Below are 27,675 nucleotides of genomic sequence, written 5' to 3'. Positions count from 1 at the left end.
CTGGTTACTGATTGATCAAATTCTCTTCCCTCCACCCTGAAGGGATGGGAAGCAAGGCAGTAACATTTAGTTCAGGAGCTAGAAAAAAGCTCCCAGTCCAGTACTGGGAGAGGTGTGGGTGAAGTCACATTTCTACCTGCCAAAAAGAGGAGCAAGAGGATGCTGGAATGAAGGGACAGCAGTAGAGAAGGCACAAAGGTGTGGACCCACAGGGTATGTCCTTGACTGGCAACTTCAGATAGCAGGAAGCGGCTTAAGCTCAGTGAAGGAGGGCTAGGCTAATATATGTGCATGCCTTCACTCTTGGGCTGAGTCTTTCACTCACTGGATATTTATTAAGTAACTCTTGTGACCCTAATACCGGGTCAAACACTGTGTTTTAATGTCCTCATTGCTAACGCAAATACTGTGGAACAGGCTGGCTTAAACAACAGGAATTTATTGGCTCAGTTTTGAGGCCGGGAGAAGTACAAATCAAGGCGAAATCAAGGCAATGCTTTCTTCCCGAAGACTGGCGTTCTGGGGCTGGTGCCGGCAATCCTCGGTCCTGGGCTCCTCTGTCCCGTGGCAATGCACATGGTGGGCTCTCCTGGCCTCTCCTTTCTCTTCTGGGTTCCGTTGACTTTCAGCTTCTGGCTGCTCCCTCTGTGTGGCTTTTTTTTCTCTCTGTGACTTTCCCTCTAAGACCTTCAGTAATAGGATTAAGACCCATCCTGGGCCACACCTTATCTGAAGTAACCTCATCAAAAGGTGTGAATAAGTGTTCATACCCACAGGAAAGGAATAAGTTTACAAATATGTTTTTCTATGGTGCATGGCTTCAAACCACCACACATTGCTAACAAATAAAAATGAATAAGAAATGACTTGACCCTCAATAAGCCACAGTCTAGTGAGAGGAAAGAGTTATGTACAAAAATACTTTCAGTAGAGTGAGGTAAGTACAAAAAGAGGTGTGCTTAAGTGCTAAGAGAGACCTACGAACTCCAGCCACAGGAATGGGGGGAGCAAAGAAACCATGTGAAAGGTTTTACGAAGAAGCCATATAATTAGTAACAAACCTCTGGCATAACAAATAGAAAATAAGAGGAATTACAGGATGTCATTCTACTCCAAGGGTCTATGCCTGTAGACTCTCTAAAGGCACAAAACTCATCACATCCAGCCCAGGGCTTTGATGGCTCAGATCTCATCCCATCAAGACCATCTGAGGCCAGATTTAAATCCTGCACAAATTCACTTCCCCTTCCCTTCTGTGCCATGCACTTGCCTCCTGTGTTACGTGCCTTGGACGGGTCTCTGTTTTTCACGCAGCTCTGTGGTTTAGTCCAGGATTTGGTTTCTCCCAGCTTCGACCTTGGCCTCGCTGTCCTGTGGCAACTCTTTAAACTGCTGATTCTATGAAGGGCCTTGGGGTCACCTCACCCCTGCCTCCAGCAGTTACTCAGTAACTAACTCGCAAATCCTGAGATGCGCAGTCAGGCGAGAAGGAAGAGCACAGGCAGTCGGTGTTCTCTCTGCTTGGCTATCTTGGCATTGTACGGAGAGTTTCTCCTTCCAGAGCTGAATTCCAGCTTTTACAGTTAGCAGAGCCAACAGTTCTGAGCCTGTAAGCACTATTCCCGTCTTTCCTCAGAGCTGGCCAAGTCCACAGTGTCTTCTTCACACCTTCCCAACACTAAGGCAAAGATCCTACAGTTTCCTGGCATCCTGCTGTGGCTGCATAATTTTTAACCCTCGAGGCCCCATGTTTTCCCCATGTTTCTTGGGGAAGGAAAATCATAGCCCAACTTCTGTTTTCCCGCCCTACTGGGAAATTCTGAAATAGGTTGTGCCTCTCACATAGCCAGAAAGCCAATGCACAGAAACTCTGCTTGATTCCACGTGAAGCCATTTGCAATAGAAAAGATGCTGGCAGGCATTGTTCATATGCCACTTCAGCTAACGAAGACGTTAATGAGGCTCTCTGCTGTGAAATTCTGCTTCCTGGCTCTAAATTTGACCTGTGTGCAAATTTCCAGGAAGTAATGAATATGCTGATGCTATAAACAAGCTTTCATGCTAGAAGAGGTGCCCTTACAGAAATGGTGTCCCTGAGGGTGTGGCAGAAAGGTAAACCAGCTACCTGCCCACACCAACCCTGAACCTGGCTGGGGCTTGTCCACAGCCTGGAGGCCTAAGAAGGCAAATGTAGTTGCATGTGCACGACCATAGGGGCGAGTGTCTTTTGTGCTATAGGGCGAGGCTTGCTGCATGCTCCCCCTCGAAAACCTGCCAGTTCCAATCCTATTTATTCCTTTCTTCTTCATGCCTGGCCATTTTTGTAGGAATTTATCCATGATTCAAACCACAGTAAGATTCAGGGTATTTGAGCCATCCTATCAACCAGAGCTAGTCCAGGGGGCACAGATTCCAACACATCCAGACTTCTGGTATTGGTAGATGTCATATTACCAGACACAATCAATTGGGGATGAGACGTAAAAAAGGCACTTGTCTCCCAGGAGACCCAATGACATACAGTCAAGGGATTTGTGAGACCACTGACTTTTTATCACTCATTTGTCAGGGGTGATACTCGGACTTACCTATTTCAGGATCCCAGGGTAGAGTCCTGGGAACTCAGGTGGCAGCCCCCTCTTCAGCCTTCTGCTGTTGCTGCTGGCCAAATAAAGGTGTTTGGGGAGTAAGTAACTCCTCTTGGGGACAGTGGCATTCTGTGCCACCCCTTTCATGCCCATGGCTGTTCATATATATACAAAATGCCCAACTCAAGGCAGGGCCCTGAGTAGGCTCTTTATAAATGATGTCTGTTTCATTAGTGTCATGCTATGTGATGCTCCCTAAATATACCGTTTGGAGTTCCGAGACTATCTTTCTTCAGTTCTCAGTTGGACATTACTACTTTAATGTATTGCTGTGACCTCAAATTCAACATGACTAAAATAACTCACTTCCTCCAAATCAGGTTTTTCCTTCCAACTTCTGTTCCCATTCTCTCAGTCTTTGAGATTGAAACCTGAGAGTCCTGCCTGTAAGTCCTCTCTAAAAATCATCTCTTGTATTTCATCAGTTCCTTGATACTTCAGATTCTTTTCTCATGCTTCTCTAACCCAGCTATTCTCAACTCTGGGTGAACATTAGAATTATTAGTAGAATAATCTTAAAAAATAGAAGTGGGTCATGCCTGAAGCTACCTTCCTTGTACTTTTGTGTAGATTTTCACAGCACAAGAGTAAGGGGGTGTTGCAATCCAGCTCACGTTCTGCTTGCCAAGCCATTGGCCCTGGCATGGGGCTACATCTGATGGGGGGAAGGCGCCGTATTGAATTCACACAAAGGCACTAGCCATTCCCCTGAAATTATGATTCAGCAGACCTAGACATCTAAATTCTAAATAGCTCCAGTGAAAAATAGAAGCTTTACTCTTAAATATCCCCATTTCTTTCCCCCTTATTTTCTGTGCTATTATTATTATACCTGTTACTTCTATGTAGGTTATAAACCTAACAATACATTGTTATAATTATTACTTTGTATAATCTTATATCTTTTAAAGAAGCTGAGAGGAGAGCAAGTTTATACTTATAGAGAGTGTTATATTAACCTTCTCAGTTACCCTTTCCAGTTCTCTTCGTTTCTTCCTATGGATTTGAGTTACCATCTGGTGTCATTTCCTTACTTCAGTACAGTCTTGTTCCCACCTGCCTCCTTTGTGCTGTTATTGTCAAATATATTATATTTTGTGTTACAGGCCCAACAATACAATTCTATATATCTTATTTTATGCAATTGCTTTTGTAAATTGAGATTTAATTCAATACCATAAAATTCACCTTTTGATGACTGTTGATGACTAATAATGTTGAACATCTTTTCATGTGCTTATTAGTCATTTGTGTATCTTCTTTGGAGAAATGTCTGCTCAGAACTTTTGCCCGTTTTAAAAATTGAGTTATTCATCTTTTTTATTGTTGAGATATTTATATATTCTAGTTACAAGTCACTTATCAGATAGATGATTTACAAAAAAATTTCTCCCAGAGAGAAAGCCACAGGGATAAGCCAAAAGCTGGAGGTCAACGGAACCCAGAAGAGAAAGAGGGCATCAGCATGTGATGGGGAAGCCAAGGAACTTAAGGATTGCCTGCCAGCCAGCCAGAATGCTATTGACCTTGGGAGGAAGCAAGTCTTCTAGCCTCTGAAACCGTGGGACAATAAATTCCTGTTGTTAAGAAAAAAAAAAAAAATCTCCCAGTTGATTTAATTGATTTTCTGAAAGAGTGCCAAGACTATCCAATGGGGAAATAGTTCCCATAGACTATATGAAAGAATAACCTTTTCAAAAAATGGTGCTGGGAAAACTGCATATCCACATGCCACAGAATGAACTTGGACCCCTACCTCACACTCTATACAAACTCTAACTCAAGATGCATGAAGGACCTAAATATAAGAGCTAAAACTATTGAACCCTTAGAAGAAAACATAGGGGTAAATCTTCATGGCATTAGATTAGGCAATGGTTTTCTAGATAAGACACCAAAAGCACAAACAACAAAAGAAGAAAATAGATAAACTGAAATAATCAAAACGTAAAACTTTTGTATTTTAAAGGATACCTCAAGAAAGTGAAAGATATATAATATATTGGATGCTGATACCCACCCAGGGTTGTGGCTGTTGTTTGCTTTGTCAGTTTTTATTTGTTTAATGACTTGGTTGAATTGATTCTGCAAAGTCTATTACCCCCACAGTGTGCAGCCTCTGATGTCCCTGTCAGATATTTTCCCTTGTTTTAATCTTTTAGTCTGACTATGTAGGAGTCACCCTGGATTGGCATAAGCTACTTATTTGTCAAAGATTGTACTTAAGTTCCCTTAGCCAGCTAGATTGTTCCCATCTACCTTAGGATATGTGTTTGGCTTGGAGGCTGCTATCACAGTTCAGGGAGTTTACATTTTTTGCCCCATGTTTAGCCAGGACCTAGTAGCTTGGAAGTTCTCTCTGATGGTTCCTGAAAGGGTACAGCCTTGGGTATGCACATAGTCTTCAGATTGCCAGGGATGAGTGTAATTTTATTTTTCAGCCTAATTTCTTGGGAGTTGCCCCTAGTCAAGTCATTTATTGCTCAGTCAGTGTTTGATCAGAGGTTGTGTTTAAGCCCTTTATTTTTTGGAGTAATGAAAATGTTCAAAAATAGACTGTGGTGATGAATGCACAACTATATGATGATATTGTGAACAATTGTTTTACACTTTGGATGATTGTATGTGAATATTTTTCAATTAAAAAAGGTTAATTAAGAGGGAGGAGGGGTATGGGATGACTTGAATGTTCTCTTCTACTTTTATTTTTATTCTTATTTTCATTTTTATTTTTTGGAGTGATGAAAATGTTCAAAAATTGATTGTGATGTTGAATGCACAACTATATGATGAAACTGTGAACACTTGTACACTTTGGATGATTGTATGGTATGGGAATATATTTCAATAAAATTATATACATATATAAAACTCCCAGGTAGAGCTTCCATGACAAGGGGTAGGGGGTGATGAGGAAGGAATTTGTCATGGCTCAGATGCCATAGACTCCTGTTTTTCTTACTGAGACTTAATAGACTTTCTTAAATAATGTTTCTCTGTTTCTCTGTTTGAGCAGAACAATTTCTAAAGATTTTAAACAACTGTGGTTTGTTGCTGTTCTCTTTTGGTTTCTTGCTCACTTATGGCTTCCCACTCCTCCCTGTGGCTTTCTCTTTTATAAGGCCTCCAGTAATAGGATCAAGACCCATCCTCATTATATTGGCCACACCTTAACTGAAAGTAATATCTTCAAATGGTCCTACTCACAATAATCCCACAGGAATGGGTGAAGATTAAGAACACATTTATTTCTGGGGTACAAAATTCAACCTACCACAACATCTACTCAATTCCAATACATTTTAGCAGAAAGGAGATTTATTGTCATGAACTCCAAGGATGGGTCAAACAACTAAACCACAGGAGGGACAAGGACATGGTCAACCTCAGAAAGAGCTGGATCTGGACTCTCTAAAAGAACCAGGGCTCTCTCTCCAATTCTCTTCTCATTTACTTTAATTACATGGCCAGACATACCATCCCTGGTAGCTTCCAAGTTTTACAACTTACAATTCTGACACCAGAGAGTGGCCACTCATGTGTTTCATTTGTCCACACTCCTAATATGAGTAGATCTGCAACTCATGGCACATACCAATCCCCATCCCCAACTACACACCTTTTCTGGAAAGATACACAAAACTTAGCAGTGGTCGCTGGGAATAGGGTTGAGGAGGGAAACTGTTACTTTTTATTTTATACTTTCTGTCATTTGCATGATCAATTTTAAAAAATTAAAACAAAATGAACCTTTAATGTTTAAAAGGGAAAAAGAAGATGAATATAGGAGAAAAGATGAGAAAGAAATACTCCAAATGTCAGCAAGTGACAGATATATACATGGAGTCATGTATAATTGTTTTCTTTTTTTCAATTTTTTTCCAAATCTTACAACAAACATAATCTTTTTAAAAGATTATAAAAGCTGAAGAAACCCTTCAGCTCTGGATTTCTGTATCTCAATTTTGCCTACAGCAGGGCTGACCCTGATTCTCTCTGCCTATTTGGTACTGGCAGTCGTGACTGTTGCTGGCCTGTGTGTGAATCAGAGAATTGGGCATAGAACCCTGTTTTTTTTTTTTTTTTTTTGTGCCATTTTAGCCTAAGTCTGGGTTCTGGAATAATACACTGGGAAACCATGGTGAGGTTTTAGAAGCCTAGAGGTGATGATAAAGCTCCTTTACCACAAAAGAAGTCAGGTTAGGAACAGTGTGCTCAGCTGCTCTAGTTTTTCTACTCAACAAGCTCTGCTTAGAGCTTCCCAGCTGCAGGGATCTCCTTGGCCACTGACACAGCTGCAGGAATGACCCTGGATTGCCGTTCACCAGTTAGCATGTTTCCTTCAGCCTCAGTCCCGGCATCCCTCTGTCTTTCTTTTCAGTAAATCTCTTTTTGTACCTGGTTCCCACAACCCTTCCAATCTCTGTGAGGCTCGTCATTAATCTCTAAAAATTATGACCTATCCAAATTTCTGGTGCTTCCCCTCTCCTGAGGGTTTGCCATGGCTTTTACCATGTGGCCCACCGAATCAATGTCAGGAAGCAGAAAAGGGAAGATGGCTGGACAGAAGATGACTAAATTGACCAAATTTTTAACCAGCAAGTTTAGGTGTGGACCAGACAGAGACAGGCAGGATGAAGCAGGGACCGGAAGAGAGCATGGTTCTTTCCGTTCTCCGTAGGCTGACAGCCAAGACTCGGCACCCATGTGGTGGGGAGAAGCAGGTGGTACTGCTTTTCCAATGGAAATTTTTGTTTTATTTTAGAGTTCCCAGCTTTAACTTTCTTCATATTATTTAACCTTCCTTATATTGTTTGTTTACTCGTTTGTTACTAATATCTTACTCCTGTTATTACTTTAGCTTGGCTACCATAGTTCATACATCAATGCATATCGCTTCATTAGTTTTTTTATGGTTACATGTTAACATCAGTACAGGCTCACAAAAACCGGATCACTTAAGGATGTCCCAGAGCTTTGTATGACCCTTCCAATCCTTGCTTTAAAAGAATCAAGCTGACTTCCAAGTTGAGGGAGCACAGTTGTGTTCCTGTTCACAGGGATATTCTTAACCTTGGTTAGGGGAGTGGGGTGGGAGAAGGCAAGTGGCAGAGTACTGGCCCACGACCAAAATTCAGAGTTGGCAAAGTTCTGGAATAGAAAGTTTCACTTTTGTAATGTAGATCTGGAAGCTCTTGAAACTCAGCTGGTCTCCTGCTATTAATTAGAATTTGGTTTTACTTAATGGAATTCTGGATACTCAGCCCAGAGAGCCTTACCTAAAGAAGCCAAATGAGGACAGTGAGCTGTGGGTATAGGAGAAAAGGGTTAGTTCACATTCCCTGCACGTCTCACTAAATCTGGGAATGCAACACGTGTTATTTACTCTTCTAAATGCAGCATCATGCTCTGTTCCCTTTCTCTGGTCCCATTTTAATCTCAGGCCATGATGCCCTAGGGTCAGGGGGTGGGGAGTAGAAGAGTCTGTCAGGAGCCTAGGGATGGTGCCTTAGCAGCTATTAGCATTTTAGTATGAATTAGTGTAGGAACAAAGGAATCTTCCTGAAAGGAATGGAATGGTTAGGGTTTTTCTGTAAATGTTGGTGGTGGATGATTGTTTTGATTTTTTTTTTTTTTTTTTTTTTGGTGGGAGAAGAGGACAGGTTGAAGAAGGGTCCAAAGCAGTAAAGCAGTGCTGAGTGAGGTAGGGAGCAGTTGATGTATACATAGTCCCTGATCTCAAAGAATACCTAATTCAGGCACTAGTGAGACAATATCAGCCACTGACATTCTACTTTCTCAAAGTAGTCATTGGAAATGGAAGGATGAGCCAGGATCTATTGGAGTATATAGCCACACAGAAGGGACTTATGAGGGCTGGGGACCCTTTCATCAGTCCACGAGGCAGAAGGGGTCTACTGGAGGAAAGGGCTATCAGGAGAAGGTTGAACTCAGTCAGAAAACTGTCTTGGACCAGTTCTATATTGCTAAGTAGGGCCTACTAGCCTGGGCTGCCGAGCCCGCCCTACACAGGTCGTGTTCCCTCCGTCTCCAAGAACCAACCTGTCATCTGCCTGTGCCTCATCCCACAGGTGGGAGGGCTCCCTGATCTATCAACAGGCCAGCACTTTCTGAGTGGTTAGGCACTCACCCTTCATTTAACCAGCTAACCACCTCCAGCGAACTACTGCTGTCAGAGGTGGCCCTGAAGAGAGGCTTGGAGTCTCTGGGGACATGGCCATGATGAGCTCTAGATCCCACTGTTCTACAGCTCCTGACACCTGGGCAGTGGCTCTGCCCTTCACATACCAAAACAGCAACAGGGCTCACAAGAACATGCCAGCTTGCTTATAAATCAGTCCCTTCAGGCTCTATAATTTCCCAAGCTGTAAAATCTCAGTGCTTTAAAGTACTTCAAAAAATATCAAGGCCAATCTTCCCAGGAAAACTCAAGGCTGCCATTTTATAAAGGTAAAAACTGAGACCAAGGGAATTGAGGGCTTGTCACACCACTGTTAGTGGCAGACTTGAAACTAGAACCCAGGTGTTCCAGTTTGCTAATGCTGCTGGGATGCAAAACACCAGAAATGGATTGGCTTTTATAAAGGGGGTTTATTTGGTTACAAAGTTACAGTCTTAAGGCCATAAAGTGTCCAAGGTAATACATCAACAATCGGGTACCTTCACTGGAGGATGGCCAATGGTGTCCAGAAAACCTCTGTCAGCTGGGAAGGCATGTGGCTGGCATCTGCTCCAGAATTCTGGTTTCAAAATAGCTTTCTCCCAGGACGTTCCTTTCTAGACTGCAGCTTCTCTTCAAAATATCACTCTCAGTTGCTCTTGGGGCATTTGTCCTCCCTTAGCTTCTCCAGAGCAAAAGTCTGCTTTCAAAGGCCATCTCCAAAATCTCTCTGTAAACTGCAGCTCCTCTCTCAGCTCCTGTGCGTTCTTCAAAGTGTCCCTCTTGGCTGTAGCAAGCTCACTCCTGTCTGAGCTTATATAGTGCTCCAGCAAACTAATCAAGGTCCATGCTGAATGGGCGGGGCCACACCTCTATGGAAATCATCCAATCAGTTGGACAGAACACATCTCCATGGAAACACTCAAAGAATTACAATCTAATCATCACTAATACGTCTGCCCACACCAGATTGCTTCAAAGATAATGGTGTTTTGGGGGACACAATACACTCAAGCTGGCACACCAGGTTTCAACACCCACTCAAATGTCCTTTCCTCTGGTGTCTCCCCTAAGCCGCTTGAATGCTTCTGAGCTTTATTATTTGGGGCATAAGAAAGAAGGCTTATATTTGTGGTTCTGGGAAAGCCTCACACTTGGAGTGAATTCTGATTTTCTCTTTTCAAGGCTCATTGAAAGCCACATAAAAATTTTCTCCACTGGATTTGAGTTTTTTTAAAAATGAGTCTGAAGGAAAAAAGAGCAAATCTGGTATCCTAATGGGATAATGAATGCACGAGTACTATGAAAAAGGTTTGGCACTTTGGTGCTTTTCAAATATAAAGTATTATTATGCTCCTTGAAAGAAAATCATAGGCCTTAACCAGGGTGGGAGTTGGAGGCGGTGGCACGGTAGAGATGGTGAATCACTGACTGTGGTTGGAAGGGTTTTCTCCGAAGGGCTGACTCATTCCTTGGTTGTACCCAGATGAGAGAACTAAACTTCTTGGGGTTATTTCCCACCTCAGGAGGAAGTGGTGATGGGTTCTTTTTGGGCTTTAGTACTGGAGGAAGAGCTGCCCACAGCATAGAGGTGGGTCATTTGTCTCGGGACTGACCTGGCCAACTGTGAAATGGGAATATGGCTCTGTCAGCATAACCAGCCTTCACCATCCACCTTTAAAAAAGCCCCACTATGACCTGACTCCCAGGGGTGGAAATTTCCCTGGCAGTGCAGGATATGACTCCCAGGGATGAATCTGGACCCAGCAGCGTGGGATTAAGAACATCTTCTTGACCAAAAGGGGGATGTGAAATGAAATTAAATAAAGCTTCAGTGGCTGAGAGATTTCTAATGGACTTGAGAGGTCACTCTGGTGGACATTCTTACACACTATATAGATATCCCTTTCTAGGTTTTAATGTATTGGAATAGCTGGAAGTAAATACCTGAAACTACCAAACTCCAACCCACTAGCCTTGACTCTTGAAGACAACTGTATAACAATGTAGCTTACAAGGGGTGACAGTGTGATTGTGAAAACCTTGTGGATCACACTCCCTTTATCCAGTGTATGGATGGATGAGTAGAAAAATGGGGACAAAAACCTAAACGAAAAATAGGGTGGGATGGGGAGGATGACTTGGGTGTTCTTCATTACTTTTATTTTTTATTCTTATTCTGATTCTTTCTGGTGTAAGGAAAATGTTAAAAAATAGATTGGGGTGATGAATGCACAACTATATGATGGTACTGTGAACAGCTGATTGTACACCATGGATGATTGTAGGTATGTGAATGTATCTCAATAAAACTGAATTTTAAAAAAGTAAATTGGAATGAGATATTTCCTACTACTTCACTTTCTTAATTTTATATAACTCAAAGAAATTAAGAAGGAAATAAATCTAGTTGAAGATAAAAAAAAAAGGGGGGGCCCCACTATGCCTCTCCCTGGGGAAGCTGCTGAAAGGGGGTGTGCCGGTTTGAATGTATTGTGTCCCCCAAATGCCATTATCTTTGTGGTCTTGTGGGACAGACGTTTTGGTGCTGGTTAGATTTGCTTGGAATGTGCCCCACCCAGCTGTGGGTGGTGACTTTGGTGGGATACTCCTATGGAGGTGTGACCCCACCCATTCAGGGTGGGCCTTGATCAGTGGAGCCATATAAAACATGCTGACTCAAAGAGACTGAACAGAGTGCAGCTGTGAGTGATGTTTTGAAGAAGAGCAAGCTTGCTAGAGAGGAATGTCCTGGGAGAAAGCCATTTTGAAACCAGAACTTTGGAGCAGACGCCAGCCATGTGCCTTCCCAGCTAACAGAGGTCTTCCGGACACCATTTGCCATCCTCCAGTGAAGGTACTTGATTACTGATGTGTTACCTTGGACACTTTATGGCCTTAAGACTGTAACTGTATAGCCAAATAAACCCCCTTTTTATAAAAGCCAGTCCATCTCTGGTGTTTTGCATTCTGTAGCATTAGCAAGCTAGAACAGGGGGTCACGAGGCAGTTGCCTGAGGTAAAGAGTCCTCAACGGCTAAGCAATGAAAACAGGCACCCTAGGTCTGGCTACATCATGGTTATCTTGTGTATGGGATGCATTCCTGAGGAAAGGTGAATCTTGATAATGTTCGCAGCCACTCAATCAGATGAGATAGTGTGCCTGTCAGTATTTTTTCAGTTGCGAGGTGACAAAATCCATTTTAAACTGGTTTAAGCAAAGAAAGGAATTTGCTGATTCACCTAACTGAAAAGTCAAAGGATAGGGCTGATTTCAGGCACAACTTGATCTTGGGGCTCAAATAATATCATCAGGACTTGGTTTAACCCCGTCTTGCAGCTCTGCCTCCCCTCAATATTACCTCTTCTCTCAGGATTCAAGTGTTGCCACCCCCAACCCCCAACCCCTACCTGCAGTAGCAGCTGCAGGTCATCTCTACAGTTAGGGAACCCAACAGAGGAGAGGGTCCATTTCTTTCCCTAACGTTCCCCTAATGTTCTCCTCCCCCCACCCAATTCCAGAATTCATTGTGATTGGACCAACTTGGATCACATGTCTGTCCCTGCTCTGACTGGCCACAACTCAGTCACATGCTCCCCCTCATATGCTTGGTCTGAGAGAGAAGGTAAGGTGGTTTCTCAAAGGAAATCTAAAATGCTGGCACTAGGGGGCGGAGGGTGGATGCTGGGCTTGGAATAAGAATAAACATGCCACAGACAGGGATTTGGTTCTACTCATTTAAGTATTTGAAACAGTTTCACCCCCAAATCTGTGTGGCAGAATTTCAAACACATGAGATTCTGCCTGGGCTCTGCCATCCTTTGATTTCTGGGTGGCTTGAATGGAGGATACACAAAATAAATGTTACAATAAATGTGTAAATTCTAAGGTATGAAGTTCAAATATTGGGCTGGGTATCTCTCTCAAGAATACCGATTTGCATTTCAATAAGAGATTCCACACTTTAATCTAAAAATAATGTGGATTAGGGAATGGTGGGGATTTCAGGCAAGCTGGTAAGGATGAGAAGTAGAGACAGGGAAGTTCATGGAGCCCCTCAAATGACACAAAAAGGGTGTGAGTCTGCACCTGGTAGGAAATGTTTCCAGCTCCCATGTTTGCATGGTCTCAGTCCCAAATCCATGAAATCATTACGCCTCCCATGAAGTCACCATTGGATTGACCAGTTACCTCTTTAACTATGTCCTATTCTACAGACAAAGTCCAGCCTCCTTCCTTCCGGTGCACTGGTTAGATCTCTTGGATCACCTCCTCTTCTGAACCTGTAGCTACTTTCCTGATCCTTCCCACATGCTCCAGTTCCAGATATCCTACAGACAGAACATCTCCAAGGTACTCCAAGGCTCCAGATTCCAAATCTTATTTGGTCCCCACTTTACCCACCATTTGAACCGTTCTGCCTGCCGTATGAAATCCATGCTCAGCCCTAGACTTATTTCTCGCTCCAACACAACACAGCCTGTTCTGGTCTTCAAGGTTGCCCTGTTTCTCTGGCTCTTTTTCCCTCCAAAAAGCACACACAGTCTCACCTTGTCACCTGTGTCCATTAGGCTCCTTCCTGCTGTCTGACTGAATTCTATATGTTGTACCTCCCCCACCCACTGTGATCTGGAACACTGACATTCTCAGTGGAGGTTGAGTGCAACTGGGTTTTTTCTCTGGATTTTAACAGGCCTTGGTGTTTCTGACTTCTTATGTGAGCATGAAAGAACCTGAAACTTCTGCTTGCTTGTAGTTCTGCTTAAAAAAACAACTGCAAAATCTCCCAGGGCCTTTTGTCAATTCACATGTTCAACAGGATTATCTTTTTTAACCATCATCTTAGATTTTCCTACATATTCCTGTCCTGTAAATTTTACCTCCCTGTACTCCCATCCTCATTATCGACTGTGCCCTAATTACTCTGAGCGATTCGTCACTGGCCTCTCACTTGCTCTATTACTCTGACAGCACAAATGATCCTTATTTTTCTCTTTGTATGTCTTGCTCTTAATAGGTGAGGTATAGTTCTAGCACTGAGACTGTACTCTTAAATGCTTGCTAGGGCCAGGGAGGCAAAGCAGTGTTTGAAGTTGGCTGATTATATAATTAGGAGTAGTGGAGACCGTGGCCAACTAGAAAGTATAAAACCCAAACAAAAGGTAGTCACATTCAAACTTTCAAAAATACTGTGGGACAAAGAAAACTCACCCATGGATCCAAAGAGGCTCATGTGCAACAAGTCTGCAATCACTACTTAGGCTTGTCTTGAGGATAAGGCAGTAATTAGAAATGGAGACTGAGGAGGGGCATTTGGCTAATATTAGAACACCATTTCTTCACCATATTTAATTAGTAAGGTCCTTTGGAATCATACATGAGCTATATGAAGACTTCAGTACAGCCTGGAAGTAGCACGTATTTAATATCAGATTCCTTTCCCATCCTCAGTATCAACATAGCCTCTGGATTCTTCATAGACTCGTTCAGTCCCAAGTCACTAATCCTTCAGATTTACTCATCTTATGAGAGGCAGCAAAGTACGGTGGTTATGAGCACAGATCTAGAGCTAACCCATCTTTGGTTTAAATCCAGACTGGACAGCCACCTGGCTCTGTCTGTAAAGCCTTGGGCAAGTTACCACACCTCTCTTTGCCTCAGTTTCCTCATTTGCAAAATGAGGATAATAATAGTACCTACCTGATGTTGTCATTGAAAGGATTAAATGAATTAATGCATATAAAGTGCAAGGTGTCTGAAAAGCTGGGAAAAAGGATAATCTTTTACAAACAGTATGTTAGCTAGCTTTTCAAGTAATATGTTTGATATCTTTTCTTCAAACTCCAAATAACCCCCAATTTAAAGCAGTGAGTCTAATTTTAATCTGTGAAAAATATAATAAATACACTGGAGAGTATCTAAAAATCTGGAATTTCAGGAAAACTTGTATCTATATAAATGTTTTTTAATATGAAAGAAACTTTTTTCACATTAACAAAAGGATCCATTGCTTCAAATTTAGAGGTAGTTCACCTGAAAAGATGTCGGGGGGGGTGGTAAAAAAAATTGAACACATTATTTGAAAATCTAAATAACATACTGATGGTTCCTGACTATTCAGACCATCTGTGCTTAGGACAGTAACTGGTACTTAGTCAACACTATTACAAATATCATTTTCTAATGACTGATGAAGTCCCATCACCTTTACAGAGAGGTCTCCCTCCTCAGGCTGAATTATTGCCTGGTTCAACATTCCCCACTTTGGAAACCCCTAAAGTAGTATTTATTTGATGAGCTTTGTCTGCTTACACTATTCATTTGCTGTCCCTGGAGGGTGAAGTGATACGTATAGAAGGACTATTATATACATGGCCAAAAAGAGTAAGTGAGCAAATTCAAGTGATACTGGGAACCAATGATTTTGTAAATAACCAGGAAACTTAATTATACCAGATGTATAGAGATCCTAAATCCATGCTGACTACTTTTTTTAACCTTAAAACATTTTTATTGTGGATATACATAAAACACAAAATTTCACACTTTAACCATTTTTAAGTGTGCAATTCAGTGGTATTAGTTACATTCACAATGTTGTGCTACCATCACCACCATCCGTTACCAAAAATTTTTCATCACCCCAAACAGAAACTCTGTACCAATTAAGTAACAGCTCCCTATTCCCCCTGTCCCCTACCCTTGGTAACCGCTAATCTGCTTTCTCTATATATAAATTTGATTATCCTAGATATTTCATATAAGTAGACTCAAACAATATTTGTCCTTTCCTGTGTGGCTTATTTCACTTAGCATAATATTTCAAGGTTCTTCCATGTTGTGGCATGTATCAACTTCATTCCTTTTTATGGCTGAATAATATTCCACTGTATTTGTATACAACATTTTGTTTACCCATTCTTCTACTGACGAACACTTGGGTTGTTTCTACCTTTTGGCTATTGTGAATAATTGGTGTACGTATATCTGTTCGAGTACCTGTTTCCAATTATTTTGGGTATATATCTAGTAGTGGAATTGCTGGGAGATATGGTAATTTGCTGTTTAATTTTTTGAGGAACTACCAAACTGCTTTCCACATCCTTGCCAACATTTATCTTTCATTACTACTATCCTAGTGGTATGAGGTGGTATCTCATTGTAATTTTGATTTACATTTCCCTGATAACTAATGATGTTGAACATCTTTTATGTGCTCAATGGCTATTTGTTTATCTTCTTTGGAGAACGATTTATTAACGTCCTTTGCACATTTTTAAATTGGGTTATTTGTCTTTTCGTTGTTGTATTGTAAGGTTTCTTTATGTAGTCTAGATATTAAACCTTTATTAGATATATGATTTGCAACTATTTTCTCCCATTCTGTAGGCTGTCTTTTCACTTTCTTGATAATGTCTTTTGATGGGCAAAATTTTAAATTTTAATGAAGTCCCATTTATCTATTTTTCCTTTTGTTGCTTGGGCTTTTGGTGTCTTATCTAGGAAATTATTGCCAAATCCAGGGTCATGAAGATTTTCCTTGATGTTTTTTTCCTAAGAGTTTTATGGTTTTAGTTCCTGTGTTTAGGGCCTTGGTATGAATAGGCCTTTACTGCTTAACATCAATTCAAGATTGTTTTAAAATCACTTTATCTTCCGTTTTTCTTTTCCTAGGTTTTCAGAGTTTGCGGGACACTGTTATCGAGTTCCGACTTGGCGGGCCTGGGCCAGGGGAACTGATCAGCCCCTAGGAAAGGTAGTGGGCACGGACAGTACTATCCTCCACGGCCCCCCGGGCCTGAGAAAGTGGAGCCGAATGCAGGCCCCATTTCCTCACCCCAAAGTACAACCATTGGGGAGGGCTTGCCGGAGAAACCCCCCCTCCCCCCCCCCCCCGTGCCTTACCCGCACCCTCCACCCTCTTCGTTACCGGAGCAACTCCCGCCCCTTTTCAAACAGCCTCCGCGCCCTCTCAGAACCAATCCAAGCCTTTAACCCCTACAGCTACCCCGCCCTCTAAACGCCCGATATAAGCTTGTACTCTCCCCTAATAAACTCTTGGCTTCCTCACCCTCAAAGAAACGTGTCCCGCCTGTTTCCTCTCGCCGCCCTCCACACCTTGCACGCCACCGCCGGGGACCGGGCCCAGTCCCCCGCCTCGCCCTTGCCTCCAGGAAAGAGCCCCCGCCGCCGGTACCCTCCGAGCAATCCCGAGAGCATAGGATTTAGCAACCGGCCGCCCCCCCCCCCCCCCAGACGAGTCAACTGTGACCGCAACTGGAGCCCAACGTGGGGCCGGTCCTCTCCACGCAGCGGTCCAGTAAAACCACCCGCTCGCCCGGACGCCTCTCCAACTCCCCTTCTCCTCGCCTGCAAGGTAAGGGCCGCCTCTCCCTCGCCGCCCCGCGGAGCCGCCTCTCCCTCGCCGCTCCACGTCCGGAGCCGCCTCTCCCACGCCGCTCCGCGCCCGGGCCGCTCTTCCTTTCCCGCATTAACCTGGCTCTTGCCCCCGACTACCTCTCGTCTTCTCTTCCTATGTCCCCCCATTCCTCCTAACACTCTTCCTCCAGTAGCTCTCCCTCTTCCCCTCCATTACTTTGCTGTAGTCCTTTGTGTCTTTGTTTCTTTGTTTAGCGCTGTGTGCCTCTTTGCAACCGCCCCCCCAGACTGCTCCAAAATGGCGAACTTCCTCCTTCTTCTTCTACTGAGGGGAGGAAGTGCTCTAGTGATGACGTCAGCCCTAAGCTGGGCCGGAAACCGCATGCGCTTTACCCCGCCCTTTCACAGGGCGGAGCTAGTCCGCCATCTTATGCCTTAGGCCCCGCCCTTTCATGGGGCGGAGCTAGTCCACCATCTTGTGTCTTAGCCACGCCTACCGCACCGCCATCTTGCGACGCTTGGGGCCTCCCACTTCCGCCTCCCCCTTCGACAAGCTCCCCCTCGGAGCCTCTACCGGCAGCTGCCGCCGCCTCTGGGGCAGTGCTTACCACGCAGCCCCCCCAATAATGTGCGCCACTGCTCGTTTCACCCTGCTATGAGTGGAGCAGTGGCCCCTTCCCACGCACAAATTAGTTGCACTCCAAGCCCTTGTCCAAGAACAATTGGACGCAAGCCACATAGAACCTTCTACTAGTCCCTATAATTCGCCAGTGTTTGTTATTCATAAAAAAGCCACAGGGAAATTTAGGCTCCTCCATGATCTGCGGGAGATCAATAAGCATATTCTTCCCATGGGTTCCCCGCAGCCTGCACAACCCCCCTCCTTTTCTTTTAATGCCTCTGAACTGTTTCTTCCCAAAACCTTTCCCCCGCCAATAGCGGTTCTGGTAGTTCTAGAAGGGGAGGCCGAGTTGGAGTACGCAGTAACAAAAATCTAGACCAGTATTACATGTGCCCATCCTCAAATCCTGGAAAATAGTACTGCAATTCCCCCAACGAGTACTACTGTGCATACTGGGGGTGTGAAACATTAGCCACTAATTGGAAGCCTCCTGTTCCTGATCAATACCTTACCTTAAAGTGGGCCCCTACAGGGTGCAAACTCCCTACAGTTAACTGGCTCGGCCAAGAAAGCGAGGGATCCTGCACACATCTTAATCTTACAGTGCAGCTCCCCACTGATCCCTCCTGGTTACTCGGTCGAACTTGGGGCTTCAGAATCTATGAGAAAGGAGCCGACCAAGGATCACTTATTCTCATAAAAAAGGAGGCTGTACTAAAAAACCCCTCTGCCATTGGTCCCAATAAAGTCATTAACCCCCTTTTTCCACAGCCTTCCAGCCGCACCTCAGCTGCCTCCAGCCGCACCTCAGCTGCAAACAGCGTATCACCAACCCCACCACCCCAACCTTTTCTACCCCCCTCTCATTACTCCTCTCCCCTCTTCAGCCTTATCCAAGCAACCTTCACCTCACTAAATGTCTCCTACCCCAATCTTACCTCCTCTTGTTGGCTTTGCCTCTCCACCTCTTCCTCACTGTATGAGCCCGTCGCCTCCAACCTCTCCTTTTCAGAAAATGCAGAAGACAACCCCTCAGAATGCAATTGGAATACCTCAGCCGTCCCCCTAACCTTTCATTCAGTTTCCTCCACAGGAAAGTGCATCCGCCCTCGCTTAAACAACTCTCCCAACCTCACAGCCTGTGCCAACTACTCATCTCCCAGCAGCTCTGCCAAGTTTCTTATTCCCCACAACTCCTCCCAATGGCTCTGCTCCTCTACAGGGCTTACCCCCTGCCTTAACGTGCAAACCCTCAATACAACTAATGAAACTTGCCTCCTAATTGTCCTTATCCCTAGGGTCCTATACCACAGCGAAGAAGACTTCTTCCTCCGCCTGGAAAAAACTGCAGCTCCTGCCCCTCTGCAAAAGCGAGAGCCCATTACCGCCCTCACAATTGCCTCCCTCCTAGGTCTTGCAGGCGCTGGCACCGGAATCGCTGCATTAGCCAGTCAAGGCTCCGCCCTAACTCACCTCCGGGCGGCTGTTGACGAGGACATTCGTCACCTACAAGACGCTATTTCCCATCTTAAAAATTCTGTCAATTCCCTCTCTGAAGTCGTGCTCCAAAACCGCCGAGGTCTCGACCTTCTCCTCCTCAAAGAAGGAGGCCTTTGTGCCGCCCTAGGAGAAGAGTGCTGTGTATATGCCAATTCCACAGGTCTCGCCGAGGACAGCCTAAAAAAGGTCCGAGAGGGACTAGAACAACGCAAAAGAAACCGTGAAGCCACCAACTATTGGTCCCACATCTTTACCCCCCTCCTCCCATGCCTCCTCCCTCTCATCGGCCCCCTACTAATGATTATTCTAGCTCTCACCCTAGGGCCCTGCATTATCCGCAGAATTGTCCAGCTTGCTAAGAACCAAGCCAATGCTGTCTTTTCATCATTTGTGCAAGTCCAGTATCAACAACTTGCCTCCACTGAAGAAGCTGACCCTCCGCAGCGTCGCCACCCTCGTCCATCCCGCAAGCAGCGAGGCCCCTCTCGAACGCCCGGGCGCCACACCAACGTCGAGCTCCAGCCTCTCTGACTACCATCTACCCCTATCCCTTCCCCCACCTCCCCTTTCCCTCATCCCTTGGCGGATCTCTCTGGTAAGCTTCTTCCTCTAATTAGAAAAGAAGGGGGAAATGCGGGACACTGTTATCGAGTTCCGACTTGGCGGGCCTGGGCCAGGGGAACTGATCAGCCCCTAGGAAAGGTAGTGGGCACGGACAGTACTATCCTCCACGGCCCCCCCGGGCCTGAGAAAGTGGAGCCGAATGCAGGCCCCATTTCCTCACCCCAAAGTACAACCATTGGGGAGGGCTTGCCGGAGAAAACCGCCCCCCCCCCCGTGCCTTACCCGCACCCTCCACCCTCTTCGTTACCGGAGCAACTCCCGCCCCTTTTCAAACAGCCTCCGCGCCCTCTCAGAACCAATCCAAGCCTTTAACCCCTACAGCTACCCCGCCCTCTAAACGCCCGATATAAGCTTGTACTCTCCCCTAATAAACTCTTGGCTTCCTCACCCTCAAAGAAACGTGTCCCGCCTGTTTCCTCTCGCCGCCCTCCACACCTTGCATGCCACCGCCGGGGACCGGGCCCAGTCCCCCGCCTCGCCCTCGCCTCCAGGAAAGAGTCCCCGCCGCCGGTACCCTCCGAGCAATCCTGAGAGCATAGGATTTAGCAACCGGCCGCCCCACCCCCCCCAGACGAGTCAACTGTGACCGCAAGAGTTAACCTCTTTTTCAAACCATCAAGCAAAATGTACTGACAGACATATCGAATTCCACATCAGAGTGGACACTTGAGACAATTTGAAACTTCATTTAAAATTAACCTCAAAATATCTACATAAATAAAATTAGCAGGATTATCAGAGGACACTTCAAAGGCAATTATAGAATTCTTTTCCTTGTTCTAAATTCCAGATATTCGCTATGCTGTTATATAGGTCCCTGGAATATTAAATATCAGACCTATATTTGTGAAAAATATTTGTTCATGTATGTGCATGTGAGTGCCCGTGACAAATTCTTGAAGACAGTGGGCTTATACTGAATATACACTAATTGTAGAATAATTTGAAGTTTGTTTTTTTTAAAGAGATGCTGGTATTTTGTCCCCAGAATTATCTTAATTCTTTTCAAATTTATTTTCAGTCATTGGTGGTAAAGCAGAGCCCAATTTCTTTTAGATTTTAAGCAACTTAGCTGAAATTGCAGTTGGACTATGAGCTTCTTAAGGCTGGTTAAGGCTATATCTTATTCATATGTGTACCCTAACACTTAGCACAACAGCTGGCATATAATGGGTGCCCACTACATGCTTGCTAAACTGTGTTTGAACACTCCCATAAGCACAACTCCATTCTGGATACAAGGATCCAAATTCTCTTCATAGGTTAAAAAGTCTAAACCTCTTATCACAGGTTTTTATTCATGTTGCATGTACACAAAAAATGCCATAGAGAACATTATCCTATTACAAATATGTCCCTTTGAAAGAGTGAGTCACAACTCTTCTTTAATCAAGGTGACATAAAATCCAAGACTAATCATGATGAAAATTGCCAGTGGGAATTTCTACCCCAGCAAGTGCTATCACAAATGTGTGAATATGATATTAGAATTAATGTAGTCTATGAAACCCAATTTATGACCAATCTCTTTTTCAAAAAGAGACAAATTCCATCTATTTTTATATAGTGAAGTAATTGTAAAGAACTGACCATATTTGAAATGTAAAATTCAATTATATTTCAACATTTTTATTTTTCCTATTATTCCAGGAAGAATTTTAGACAGTTTCTGCTTGTCTGAAGAAACCATAATGGCCTTCTCCTAAGTAGTTGCTTTGCAAAGGACTGCAGATTTCCTAAGGACCCACCCCTGCCATGTCTCACTGCTCCTGAACATGTAACAGATTCAAATTCCAGCAGATCTCACAGAATGATGGATGGAGTCATTCTGAGGAGGTGAGAGACACACTGAAAGAATTGCATTGCTGCACCAATTTATATCAATGGAAACCTAGCTATATGTGTGGCAAGGATCCTACGAGTACAGGATCAGGGTGAAAGGAATAAAAAGTGGAACCAGGCCAAATTTATTGATATGGGCTCACTAAGCAGAGATTCTGGATTTAACATGTGAGCTCAATATGCTGGAAATGGCTCTAGTCATTTGTCTGAGTGCTTCACTGAAATCTGGTCCCAAAGATGTCCTAGACAAAATGAAGTCTCTGGTATACTGTACAGCAGAGTTTCTCAACCTCAACGTTTGTTCTGGTTTGCTAATGCTGCTGTTTTGCAAAACACCAGAAATAGATTGCATTTTATAAAGGGTGTTTATTTGGTTACAAAGTTACAGTCTTAAGGCCATGAAGTGTCCAGGTAGGACATCAGCAATAGGGTACCTCCACTGGAGAAAGGCCATTGGAATCTGGAGAACCTCTTTACCTGGGAAGGCATGTGGTTGGTGTCTGCTTACGTGTTTCAAAATGGCGTTCTCCAAAATGTCAGCATCAGCTTTCAATGGCCGTCTTCAAAATGTCTCTCTAAGCTGCAGCCAGTGTCAGGGGTCCACAACTCCAAGCATCTCTAAGCTAAGCCAGCTAGCTTCGGGTCTGTGCCAGCATTTTTAAAAGACTCCAGTGATTAAATCAAGACCCATACTGAATGGGCGGGGCCACACCTCCATGGAAATAATTCAGTCAGAGTTATCACCTATCGTTGGGTGGATCACATCTCCATGTGTGCTAGTTTGAATGTATTATATCCCCCAAAACGCCATTATCTTTGATGCAATCTTGTGTGGGCAGATGTATTAGAGTTGATTAGATTGTAATTCTTTGATTGAGTGTTTCCATGAAGGTGTGACCCACCCAACTGTAGGTGATAACTCTGATTGGATGATTTGCATGGACGTGTGGTCCTGCCCATTCAGCTTGGGTGTTGATTAGTTTACTAGAGCACTATATAAGCTCAGACAGAAGGAGCAAGCTTGCTACAGCCAAGAGGGACACTTTGAAGAATGCACAGGAGCTGAGACAGACATTTTGAAGACAGCAGTTGAAAGGTGATGCAGACATTTTGGAGAATGCCATTTTGAAACACAACCTGGGAGCAAGCAGACACCAGCCACGTGCTTTCCCAGATAACAGAGGTTTTATGGAGGCCATTGGCCATCCTCCAGTGAAGGTACCCGATTGTCAATGCATTACCATGGACACTTTATGGCCTTAAGACTGTAACCTTGTAATCATATAAACCTCCTTTATAAAAGCCAGTCCATCTCTGGTATTTTGCATTCTAGCAGCATTAGCAAACCGGAACACCATGGACATAGCTTAATCCAAAGATTCCAACCTAATCAACACTAATACATCTGCCCACACAAGATTATATCAAAGAACATGGCCTTTTGGGGGACATAATACAGCCAAACCAGCACAATGTTATTAAAATTTTAGGTTGAATAATTCTTTGTTGGGGGGATGGGAGGGCTGTTCTATGCTTTGTAGGATGTTTGACGCAGGGCCAAGACTAGGGTGAGGTGCGCCCTGTTTAGCGGTAGCCCTGGTCCCTATCCACTAGATGCCAGTAGCACCCTCTTAGTTGTGACAACCAAAATGTCTTCAGATGTTGCCAAATGTCTCTAGAGGGCAAAATCGCCCCTGGTTGAGAATTACTGCTGGAGAAGAAAGTTTACAAAGACTTAGGGTGGATTTATCATGCTCACCTACTATTCACTATGTCCCCAAGGAGAGTCCCCATGGCAGTGAGAAATATATGTGGAAGGAGAGCTCCAGCTTCCTTAAAGAACTCTGCGGTGGCTATTATCTGTAGGCCAGGAATATCAGTGGGAACTGCTATCATTAAACTTGGCTCCCTGAATTCAGCAGGGATGATGGGATCTCAGGGTGGCAGGTGCCAGGTGTTGGTACTTAATTGCCTAAGGTGAGGGTGTGGTTACTGTAATGGAGAGTGGGACCAAAGCAATAATCAGAATAGTATGACCAGCAGGGAGTTTAGTTGATCATGGTGTTCCCAAAACTGAAATGGGCAGGCTACTAAAGTCTTACTTAATTTGCATAAGATGAAAAGCTTTGAATCAGGTGAACAAAATTTTGACATGAGTCACCATGACAGAGAATCATGGCTTTGCAACCAATTCCCATAATGGAACAAGTTCACAGACCCTGAGCCTCTTGCATGAAAGGGAATTCAAGTGCGCAGTCAAAAATGTATACTGTAAATCTTTCCCAACCTTCTCTAAAAGAAACTGTGGTCATTTTCCTGGATGAGTTTGTACTGGAAAAGGGGAAATAATCAGACTATCCAGGGAAAGCTGGACTCTGGCTCTGAACTGACACTAATTCCTGAGCACCCAGAACACCACTGTGATCCCTCAGATGGAATAGGGTCTTTTGGATATCAGAAGGTCAATGGAGTTTGGGCTCAGGTTCATCTCACAGTGGGTTTCTACAGCCGCCCTCTGGTTATTTCCCCAGTTCCATAATGCATGATTGGCATAGGCATGCTCTGCAACTGGCAGAATCCCCACACTGGTTTCTTGATTCATGGAATAAGGGCTATTATGGTAGCAAAAGCCATGTGGAAGCCACTAGCACTGCCTCTATCTAGCAAAATAGTAAACTAAAGGCAATACTACATTCCTGAGATTCTGCCACTTTCAAAGACTTGAAAAATGCAGGGGTGGTGATTCCTAACACACCCCATTCAACTTGCTTAGTTGGCCTGTAAAGATAAATGGATCTTTGAGAATGAAAGTAGTTTAATCATGTGGTGACTATAATTGTAATTGCTGTTCCAGAGATGGTTTCTTTACTGGAGCAAATCAACCTATATCCCCTGGCACATAGTAGACAGCTATTGATCTGGTGAATGCTTTTCCCTCTATACTTGTAAGTAAAGGCCATCAGAAGCAGTGTGTTTTCAGCTGGAAGAACCAGCAATCCACTTACACCACCCTACTTCAGGACTATATTGATTCTCCAGGACTATGTCCTAATCTAGTCTGCACGGACCTTGATCACCTTTTCATTCCACAGAACATTGTGCTGGTCCATTAGTTTGATAATATCATGCTGATTGGACTACTTTAGATAAACTGGCAATATATATGTGTGCCAGGGGATTGGAAGTAAATCCTGCAAATATTCAGTAGCCTATCACCTCAGTAAAATTTCTAGAGTTCCACTGATCTGCAGCATTTGAGATAACCCTTCCAAAATGAAGAACAAATTGTTCCATCTGACCCCTCCTACTCTAAGAAAGAGGCATAATGCCTAGCAGTCCTCTTTGGAGTTTAGAGGCAACATATATCTCATTTGAGAGTGCTACCCTGACCCTTTTGTTGAGTGACTTGAAAAGTTTCAGGTTTTGAGGGGAGCTCAGGACAAGAAAAGGCTCTGAAATAGGTCCAGGTTGCCATGCAAGTTGCTCTGGTACTTGCCATGTGGTCCAGAAGATATTACGGTGCTTGCAGTGTGTGTGGCAGGTAGGGAAGCTATATGGAGACTTTGGCAGATACCGTAGGTGAATCATATAACACACACTCTTAAGATTTGGGAGCACACTTGTCCTATCCTCTGCAGATGACTACCCTCCATTTGAAAAACAGCTCTGACTTGCTACCGGACCTTAATAAAGGCTGGATGCTTGGTCATTATCCACTGCATTGTGATGTGACCTGAGCTGTTCATCCGCCAAACCCCAAAGCTGGACATGCACAACAGTAATCCATCAGCAAATGGAAGTGGTATATATATATAAGATTGGAAGATTAAACTGAATCAGGCCCTGAAAACACAAGTAATTTGCATAAGTAGGTGGCACAGGTGCCCATGCCCATACTCCTGCCACATTGCTGCCTCCTCCCTCTCTAGCTGTGGCTTCATGGGAGTTCCCTATGACCAGTTAACTGAGGAATGAAAAAATTAGGGCTAGTTTGTGGATGGTTTTGTGTGATAGGCTAGCTCTACTCAAAAATAGATGGCTGCAGGACCACACCCCCATTTCAAGGTGGCCCTGAAAGATAGTGGTGAAGGAAATTCCCTTTTTCAGTGGGCACTGAAAAGAGATATAACTAGAGGTACAGATCTATACTAACTCATAGGTAAAGGCTAGTAGTTTGACTGGATGTTCAGTAGTAGGATCAAGACCCAGCCTGATTCATTTGGGCCACACCTAAATTGAAGTAACCTCATCAAAAGGTCCTATTTACACTGGGTTCACACCCACAGGAATGGATTAAGTTTAAGAACATGCTTTCCTGAGGTGTATAGCTTCAAACCCCCACACTTGTTCATTGCTGGTGGGAACATAAAATGGTACAGCTGCTGTGGAAAACAATTTGGTGGTTCTTCAGAAAGTTAAGTGTAGAATTACTATATGACCTGGCAATCTCACTTCTAGGTATATACCCAAACGAATTGAAGGCAGGAACTTGAACTGTTATTTTCATAGTGGCATTATTCACAATAGCCAAAAGATGGAAGCACCCACGTGTGTATCAACAGATGAATGGATAAATAAAATATGGTATACACATACAATGGACTACTATTTGGCCATAAAAAGGAATGAAGTTCTGATACATGCGACAACATGGATGAATCTTGAAGACATCAGATTGAATGAAATAAGCCTGACACAAAAGGACAAATACTGTATGATCTCACTGATATTAAATAATTAGAAAGAGCAAATTCATAGAGTCAGAAACTGGAATATAGGATACCAGATGTGGAGGTAGGGAATGGGAGTCAATGCTGAATTGTTATAGAGTTCTGGTTGGGGAGATGGAAAAGTTTTGGTAATGGATGGTGGTGATGGCAGCACAACATTGTGACTGTAATTAACACAATTACAGTAGTTAAAAGGGGAAGTTTTATGTTGTATATATGTTAGCAGAATTTAAAAAAAGGTAAGACTGTATAACACTAACAGTGAACCCTAATGTAAACTATGAACTATATTTAATGGTATAATTTTAATAATATTCTTTCATCAAGTATAACAAAGGTATCACACTAATACAAAAGTGTGAATAAAAGGAAAAACTATTATTTTTTAATGGGGGAGTATATGAGAACTGTGTATTTTCTGCATGATTTTTTTATAAACCTACAGTTTCTCCAATATAAAAAACATGTTATGTTAAGTAAAAGAAGTCTGTCATAAAGGACCATGTATTACATGTATTATATTATTTAGTTTATATTAAATATCCAGAATAGGCAATCTATAGAGACAGAAAATTGATTAGTGGTTGACTGAGCAAGGGGAGGTGATGTGATGAATAAAGGGTATAAGTTTCTTTTTGGGGTAATGAAAATGCTCTAAAATTCATTTAGGTGATGGTTGCACAATTCTGAACATACTAAAAACCATTGAATCATACACTTTAAATGGATGAATTGTATGGTATATGAATTATAGGTCAATAAATTGTTGAAAACTAACATCTTCAAAAGGTCCTATTTACAATAGATTCACACCCACGGAATGGATTAAGATAAAGAACATGTTTCTTTGAGGGGGTACATAGTCAACCTACCACAGCATATTGATCAGTTAATTTTCTCTTCCCCATTCCTATTCTCCTACTATCTAACAATCCCTACCTGTTCCAGTTTGCTAATGCTGCTAGAATGCAAAACACCAGAAATGGATTGGCTTTTATAAAGGGGGTTTATTTGATTACACAGTTACAGTCTTAAGGCCATAAAGTGTCCATCAACAAAGGGTACCTTCACTGGAGAAAGGCCATTGGCATCCAGAAAACCTCTGTTAGCTGGGAAGGCACGTGGCTGGTGTCCGCTTGCTCCCAGGT

The 27,675-nt window shown here is 43.5% G+C and overlaps 2 long non-coding RNA genes across 2 annotated transcripts; both read left to right on the top strand.

Moving 5' to 3' along the window:
* Window positions 1–113: 113 nt before the first annotated feature.
* On the top strand, window positions 114–26,391 carry LOC119534886. Its single transcript, XR_005217128.1, has 3 exons — window positions 114–213; window positions 21,606–21,791; window positions 26,256–26,391. It is a non-coding gene; the product is annotated as an uncharacterized LOC119534886 (long non-coding RNA).
* Window positions 11,624–16,563, top strand: LOC119534885. Its single transcript, XR_005217127.1, has 4 exons — window positions 11,624–11,686; window positions 12,352–12,455; window positions 13,048–13,183; window positions 16,505–16,563. It is a non-coding gene; the product is annotated as an uncharacterized LOC119534885 (long non-coding RNA).
* Window positions 26,392–27,675: the final 1,284 nt, after the last annotated feature.

Source organism: Choloepus didactylus, chromosome 5 (assembly GCF_015220235.1).
Source record: "Choloepus didactylus isolate mChoDid1 chromosome 5, mChoDid1.pri, whole genome shotgun sequence".
In the NCBI taxonomy this organism is placed as follows: domain Eukaryota; kingdom Metazoa; phylum Chordata; class Mammalia; order Pilosa; family Megalonychidae; genus Choloepus; species Choloepus didactylus.
Note: the sequence above shows the minus strand (reverse complement) of the source record. Positions and strands in the feature narration are given on the sequence as shown.